At 38.0% G+C, this 8,415-nt stretch overlaps 1 long non-coding RNA gene across 1 annotated transcript; it reads right to left on the minus strand.

The window, feature by feature from the left end:
- Positions 1–4,698: 4,698 nt before the first annotated feature.
- On the minus strand, positions 4,699–5,418 carry LOC143712103 (uncharacterized). Its single transcript, XR_013194994.1, has 3 exons — positions 5,379–5,418; positions 5,045–5,112; positions 4,699–4,767 (listed from the first exon to the last, which is right to left on the minus strand). It is a non-coding gene; the product is annotated as an uncharacterized LOC143712103 (long non-coding RNA).
- Positions 5,419–8,415: the final 2,997 nt, after the last annotated feature.

The following is an 8,415-nucleotide window of genomic DNA, read 5'->3' on the forward strand; positions in this document are numbered from 1 at the left end:
TATAAAGCGCGTTGCATATGCTAAAAAAATCTTGAATGGCTTGCTCAGCAGATAACGCATGCACGACAACTAAGTGCAGCTGGTGATTTAGGCAGTGTACATAAGATATCTCGCAGCCAACTTTTTCCTGCAGAAGTCGCTGCACTCCACCATATTTCCCCGACATCACCGCGGCTCCATCGTACACTTGACTCAGAATCTTAGACGCATTCAAGTCTGCCTTGGACAGTTCTGAAAGTATCATGTTTGTGATGGTTTGTGCTGCACCCGAATTTGCGATGGTCATCACAAGCAGTCGTTCTGTAATTTCCAGTGTTTTTTCATTGAAGTAGCGAATTACAATGGAAATGTTTTCCATTCCAGTAGGGTCCCTGGTTCCGTCTACTTTCACAGTAAACCTGGAATCGTCGATTTCTTTCACTATTGCATCAGTCACAATGCTGCTCATTATAGCAACGAGTTCATTTTGAATTTCATGGCTTGAGTAAGTGGCATTTTTTGAAATTGTTTTCACAATTTCAGCCAACTGGGGGTCCTTCCTGATGCTGAATTCCAGTAATGACATGAACAGTCCACTCCCACCTTCATCCATTTGATCAAAGGCCTCAATTTTACCCCTCATGGGTAATTGATTGGACACCAGAAACTCCACAACATCAATAAGAGAAGACATGTAGTATCGATTTCTCTGTATTTGTTCTGCATACAGTAGCGTCGAGATTTCTTTACCTTTATCAATTCGGCTTACCTTTTCTTTCCACATACTATTACAAGTCAAATGTTCTTTGGACATTTCATGTCTGTTAAATCCTTTATTTGTTTCCACGGCGTGTTTCCAGTCATAGAACCCTTTGGTTGTAAATGCTGGGTCAAGTCTAGTCCCGCTCTGCGGCTGCCCGATCGAGATCTGCTTAGCACATCTGGCGCTAAATTTTCTGCAAGGGTAGCAGAAGGCCGCATCTGCTTTAACGGAATACTCGAGCCAATCTCTTTTCTGAAACCACACGTGTAAAAATGATCTCTTTCTGGTGCCAAATAAGCGTGTGGGAAACGATCTTAATCTTACTTGCAAAGGCCCATCTTCTCCCAAATCATCTGGGCAAGTATCATCATGACTAGAAGCAGTAGCTCGTGTGCCGTCGCTGGGCTGGGCCTCTGCCACTGGTGTGTCGACATCACTGGTGGTGGTGCTAGTGCAAGCCATGACAGTTTTCACTGTTGTCGAGGTGGATGTAAACCATTTCCTTAAATCCATTAGGCCTATTGCTTGAATGATCAAGCAAGCAAGCAAGCAAGTTAAGTGTTTTAGACAATACAGATTATGAAAACAAGAAGTTCGTTGACTGAAAAAAATACTTAACATGACGTAGGACGTAATCAACCAATTACATACAATCTGCTAGTGACGTAATTTATTAAAGCGCCTGTCGCGATTGCAAATGCAAAGTTGCAAATCAGATTTAATCATGGTAAAACTAAATTAATTTACAAAATAGTTAAAAAATATATATATATATATATATAGTTAAGTTAATTATAATATGTCAGGAATAAGAGGGCACAGTGGAGGCGTCCCTGTTGCTGAGTCTCAACGGCTGAAATCGCGTTCCGAGGCAGGGTGGTGCGCTGACTAGAGGTAAGGGGGCACAGTGACCTAGGTGGCCGGGCCAGGCCCCCTGGGGCCCCCTGTTGGCGCCGACCCTGGAGAGAGAGAGAGAGAGAGAGAGAGAGAGAGAGAGAGAGAGAGAGAGAGAGAGAGAGAGGCGCGGGCGCGATCGAACAGTGGAAACATAAAAACATACTCCGTCCTTTTGTTCATAGAGGTTATCATTCAAACTGCAAAGTGTTTACTTATATTTTTGTAACTTATACGTGCAATAAAATACAACATTGTGCTTTTGTCACACTCTAAACTCTTGTCAAGCTGCAAACCTACAACTGTCACCCAACCAAACACACACAGTTTTAAAAGCAACATCCAACCCCATTTCAAAACAGTCTGTGGGCTACATTCTTTTACTGTCTATACATCTTTTGGACATTAATCATATCGCATTGGTTTTTAGTCTTCAGAGCAGTTACATATTCTACATTGATTAAAAAAGAAAATCAAATGTGTTTTTAATGGTAGTATTATTTTATACGATTTTTTTATGAATTTACCATTCAGATGAGAATAAAGTTAGGGTTAATTAAAATTAAGGAAAACAAATATATTGATCCGTTCTTAAAGGATAATTCAGGTATTTAGCACTTTGAGTCTATTTTCTAGTTTGTTTTGGATTAACTAAGTTAGAGTGGTGGGTAGAATTTTGATGATGGGTCCTGTCTCGACTTTTTTAATCTTTTAGAATCCCTCTGACCGCTTCAGAGTGGCTGTCTACGAGCATACACAAACATGTCCTTAAAACAACCCTTAACGTTCGTTTTCAAAACTGTGCAAGAAGGACTATTGCAGTTTATAACACAGCAGGTAGAGGACATCTGACTTGAAAACTGCGTTCTTCCCTCCATGCAATCAAGTTTGGCGCCTTCTGTTTGTGCCGCGGATTCCCAAAATGCTCTGCGTTCACCACTGGTAATACGTCAAGATGACGTCACATTAGCAATCTCTATAGTTCCAAACACTGATAGTTGCAGCATTGAACCCCATTCATTTTCAGGGTTTCCGAAGTACGCTCGCTGGTAAATTAATGAAATTACTGTATTTTTTTACTTTTAAACACATTAGCCGACCTCTCGTGAATCTAGTCAGTAGTTATTTTTTATGTAGCCAGTTTTAGTTAATGTTTATCGGAAGATAATAGGTTAATTGCAGCTATAGCTTACGTGACACTAACGTTAGCTAACTTACAGTAACCTGATGTATAATATATAATATTATTAATAATAATAATATATATATATATATATATATATATATATATATATATATATATATATATATATATATATATATATATATATATATATATATATATATAATAAAAATAAATAAAATATTTATATTATTTATAATATAAATAATAAAAAAAATAATAAAAAGAATAAATAATATTATATTTACATACACACACACACACACACAATTCATTTATTTAAATGGGTTAGGGTTACAGGGCTCGACATTAAGGCTTGTCCGCTTGTCCGGGACAAGTGGATTTTTTGTAGGACAAGTAGAAGAGAAAATTAGTTGTCCGACCGGACAAGTTAAATTTCAAGCAAAATAAAATGCCATGTTACTTCACGTTATGTGCCACTCGTTACGTCTATTTTACAGATTTAATTTTACAGATTTGAAACGAAGACATGTCCTGAATGTGAATGGCCTGTGAATGTCCTGAATGTGACTCGCAGAAAGACGCGCACCAGTATGATGCGCATGCACAGACCGCGCGCCAGAATACAGTTCTCTTTCGCGCTTGAACGAACATCAACACACACAATTAAGCCAAAATGTCATTTGTCGAGTATCTTCATAACACAAGAGCAGTCTTATGATGGACATAAAGAGTTGTGACTCGTGAGAGAATGAGGCGCGTGTGAGATCCGCGTCTCTGTCCACAGCGGCTGCTCTTAAAGGGCCAGCTACTAATAAAGTGTTCTGTCAGTAAAGTTAATGAAAGAACAAAGGGAACAGAGAAAATTACTCACTGCTCTTGACTAAAGAACTTGTGTAGCTTTAATAAGGAGTAGTCTATATATAATTTATAATTTATGCTGCGCAGACTGTTTGATAACTTTATTCAATTTCTGTATGTCCTACCTGTTAGACAGTTCATTTTTATCCAAACATCAATGGCTTATTGATCATTATAGGTGTTATCAATCATTTAGTTGTTATTGCTAATTTCAGAATTATCACTAATCTGTGTGTGCATTTGGTTTAGAACCAAACAAGTTGACTCATGAAACCATTTGTTTATTATATCGCAATCGCATATCACAACCGCAATATTGATCTCAATAATAGGAATATGACATTTTCCCCAAATCGTGCAGCCCTAGATAAAATTATAAATCTTTACCCGGACAAGTGACTTTTGTGCATGGACAAGTGAAACATAAATTTACTTGTCCGAAGGACAAGTGCCTCAAAAAGTTAATGTCAAGCCCTGGGGTTATGTGTGTATATATGCATATTTGTCAAAATGTGTGTTTTACATATAGGCCTACATAAATACACATGCATTCATATATACATTATATATATATATATATATATATATACATACATACACAATTAATATATTATGTGTATGGGTTAGGAATGTGTGATTGAAATATATATACATGTGTACTGTACACAGTACATCGTATACATGTATTTGTGTGTGTTTTCTGATGAATGGTTTAGTCCATGATTAGGGTAGGATGAAGGGGTACATTAGCCATACTGAAATGAATCCCGTTAACAGTTATTTAGCTACGTATTTAGGAACATAGTTAATTCACTCATTAACTATCTCTCCGGTTTCATTTTATGAAGTTAATATTTACCGAACATTGCTGCAAATATAGTCGACTATATGAAACAACATTATATTGGGAGGTGGTTGAAAATATATTTGTCATGATGTAAACCAAAATGAACTCAAACTAACCAAACCAGTACAGTGTTAAATGCTGTAGTGGGGACCAGTGTCAGTATTTGACAAAATATCTGGCTAAATCAAATTGGAAAAGGATTAAATCTTACTTTACTCAGATATTCGGAGATGAAACAGTAGATCAGACTGGTAGCACTTGAACGAACTGTAAGCTGAGCTGAAACAGAACACACACACACACACACACACACACACACACACACACACACACACACACACACACACACACACAGACAGTCTCTTAATACAATATGAAATAATTATCTGAAACAACATTATATTGGGAGGTGGTTGAAAATATATTTGTCATGATGTAAACCAAAATGAACTCAAACTAACCAAACCAGTACAGTGTTAAATGCTGTAGTGGGGACCAGTGTCAGTATTTGACAAAATATCTGGCTAAATCAAGTTGGAAAAGTATTAGATCTTACTTTACTCAGATATTCGGAGATGAAACAGTAGATCAGACTGGTAGCACTTGAACGAACTGTAAGCTGAGCTGAAACAGAACACACACACACACACACACACACACACACACACACACACACACACACACACAGTCTCTTAATACAATATGAAATAATTATCTGAAACAACATTACATTGGGAGGTGGTTGAAAATATATTTGTCATGATGTAAACCAAAATGAACTCAAACTAACCAAACCAGTACAGTGTTAAATGCTGTAGTGGGGACCAGTGTCAGTATTTGACAAAATATCTGGCTAAATCAAATTGGAAAAGTATTAAATCTTACTTTACTCAGATATTCGGAGATGAAACAGTAGATCAGACTGGTAGCACTAGAACGAACTGTAAGCTGAGCTGAAACAGAACACACACACACACACACACACACACACACACAGACAGTCTCTTAATACAATATGAAATAATTATCTGAAACAACATTACATGGGGAGGTGGTTGAAAATATATTTGTCATGATGTAAACCAAAATGAACTCAAACTAACCAAACCAGTACAGTGTTTAATGCTGTAGTGGGGACCAGTGTCCGTATTTGACAAAATATCTGGCTAAATCAAGTTGGAAAAGTATTAAATCTTACTTTACTCAGATATTCGGAGATGAAACAGTAGATCAGACTGGTAAGTTAGCACTTGAACGAACTGTAAGCTGAAACAGAACACACACACACACACACACACACACACACACACACACACACACACACACACACGCGTATTATATATTAATTATGTATATTACATGGGGTGATGGAACTGTCAAAATGAAACAAAAATCGACACAAACCATTTATAACTTTATACTAGACATTCCGTGAAAAAGGTATTAGGTAACGTTAGGCCTAACATGATAATTTCTCGCCTGACATTTTACTGGAAAGGGGAGAAAATAATGTGCTCAGGGTTTGATAAAAATACAGCAAACGTTAAATCGCATTAAATCACCTCACCTCCCAGAGAGAAATAATTCCATCCAAAAAAAGCTTTTTACCCAGTTATTAATTACCAAAAACATTTTACTCAAATCTCGGCTAAATCTAATGACCATTTGCTAACGTAACTTTATGGTTTTACACAAGCATTTCAGAAAAAAAATCATGTTGTACACGTACAGTATGAACGGTAATATTACACTGTACAAATAAAGCATATTTGAACTATTCTTACCGTGTTCCGTGTTTGCCGACTCGAACTGCTGTTGTAGGTTTTTCACAGTGCGGGATTCAGTGATAACGGTGACAGTTGAAATAGGCGCGTTTGGTCAGCGGGTCCGCCCAGCGTCTGTAGCGAGCCCGCGACTCTACAGTGCGCTGTCAGGAGGCGGGGCATATTCTGTGCGCATGACGGAATTGAGTCTGAAAGAACAGCGGACCTAGCGGCTTGAGGGCGGATCCGCCCCGGAGTCTATTGCTATCAGGGTCGTTGCTTTCTACGTTATGGGAGCAGTCCATTTCCCTCCTAAATCATTCATTTGTACATGCACAGCGTAATTATTTATATTTTATGTTGGTTGGAATTCTGAACGGACCGCCACTGGACACCTCTTTGCGTGATCACGAAGGTAGGCTAATGGCTGAATCGAAATTTATAAGCAAGATCACGGATCAATAACCTAATACAGCCAAGTTGTGCAAAAATAAATATCATGAGACGTCCATCATTAGATGAGCCGCTAAAGCAAGTGCTACTACCCATGCGAACATGAACACTAAGCTTTTCCCTCCCAAAAAAAACCTAAAACTTATCTAAGTAATATAAAGTATTTTGTTGTCACCCTGCCTCTCATAATGCAAAACTGACATTAACTAAATGCAGTAATGCAGTAACAGCTGAAAAAGTACTTGGGTGTGTGTTTTATTTTATATTTACCGTTCAATAATGTAATTGCTGCTGTCTGTCCCATAGAAGAACATAACAGCCAGCGTATGTTTTGGAACTATTGGGGCTTACATGAACCACGTGACAGCCATAGCGGCGACATCAAAGCGTGTCGCAACTCTTTCTCTCTATGGCTCTAGTGTTGCCATACCAATTTGAACCGGAGTCGGACCCGGAACAAGATGACGGCCCCGAAGAAGTTTGACCATTAAGGCTCGAACAGGACGTTTCTGAATGGTTGGTTAACGGAATGTCACTTTGATCTATTTTTGTATGTACTGTCAGGGTAGAGCAGTGGGATACAAATTCTGTGTTTACTGTATAGGTTAGTTCGTAGACAGATTTATGTTGAAAAACTTTTTTTTTTGGTAAATGTAGGCTTGTCAGTGATGCGTAACGTTATCTTAGTGTTCGGTACAACTACCGTGACTGAAACATGTCCTGTCATGTAAGTAATGATTCTAGCAGTAGTTGAAGGATAACTTACCTAAGAATTTGTTGTATGTTTATGTTTAGTGCAGTACGAAAATGTTTTATGTTTTACTTAGTGTTAGCACGTTAACTGTAACACCTGCGTACACAGTTTTTAATAACGCAATAACCATAACGCGTTGTTCATTATAAACGTGGGATTATGAATTATATTGAGAACGTGGTAACGTTACATAGAATACATGCCGTAATGTACCCTGAGTGTAAACATTAGCCGCAATCATTGTGAAGCGTGCAAGCGATTTGCAAAGATTAATGTGTATGGTAAAAGGTTAATACAACCTACACTTCTTCAGGAGGTGCAGCAGGAACACGAATAGTTGGTACCGATTCCTTTTTCAGGAGCAGCTTCTTAGCAAAACCAGCTTTATACTGACCCTCGTTTAAAAAGCAGTCTGGTGAGAAATGATTCGCGCAAACATGAACGCATTTACGTTGATCATGGGATAAACAAAACTCAGCCCCTGCTGTCAATCAACAACCGTGGGAGGGGCGTCATGCGCCGTGTGACGTCACACGGTGAAACGGCTCGATTTGAGACAGGGGAATAATACATATAAGGAGATTAAAACAAAAACACTGGATGGATTTTTATCATTATATGATGGTTGTGTACAGGCACTGCCAACACACATTGCAGTACAATCAACTTGTAAAAGTGCATGTACCATTATATGACCCCTTTAAATTACATTTTGAAGTTCCTTGAGTATACGACAGGATATTTGAGGCACTTTTAGTTTTTACAGTGAGCCGTGCTTCATACACATCACTACACTGCTGATAATGGTCAATAGACCTTTTTGCCTGTGTAATTTCATGAAATTCACAAATGAGACCGCACATTTATACTCGCTGCAACATAAAATGCAAAATATAATAAAATCTTCACAATGGACATGTGAGGTATTTAACGAGTTAGAAAAGTGAAAAGATGCAG

This window comes from Siphateles boraxobius, unplaced genomic scaffold (assembly GCF_051911475.1).
Source record: "Siphateles boraxobius isolate OS27281-9 unplaced genomic scaffold, OSU_SipBor_1 5, whole genome shotgun sequence".
NCBI lineage: Eukaryota > Metazoa > Chordata > Actinopteri > Cypriniformes > Leuciscidae > Siphateles > Siphateles boraxobius.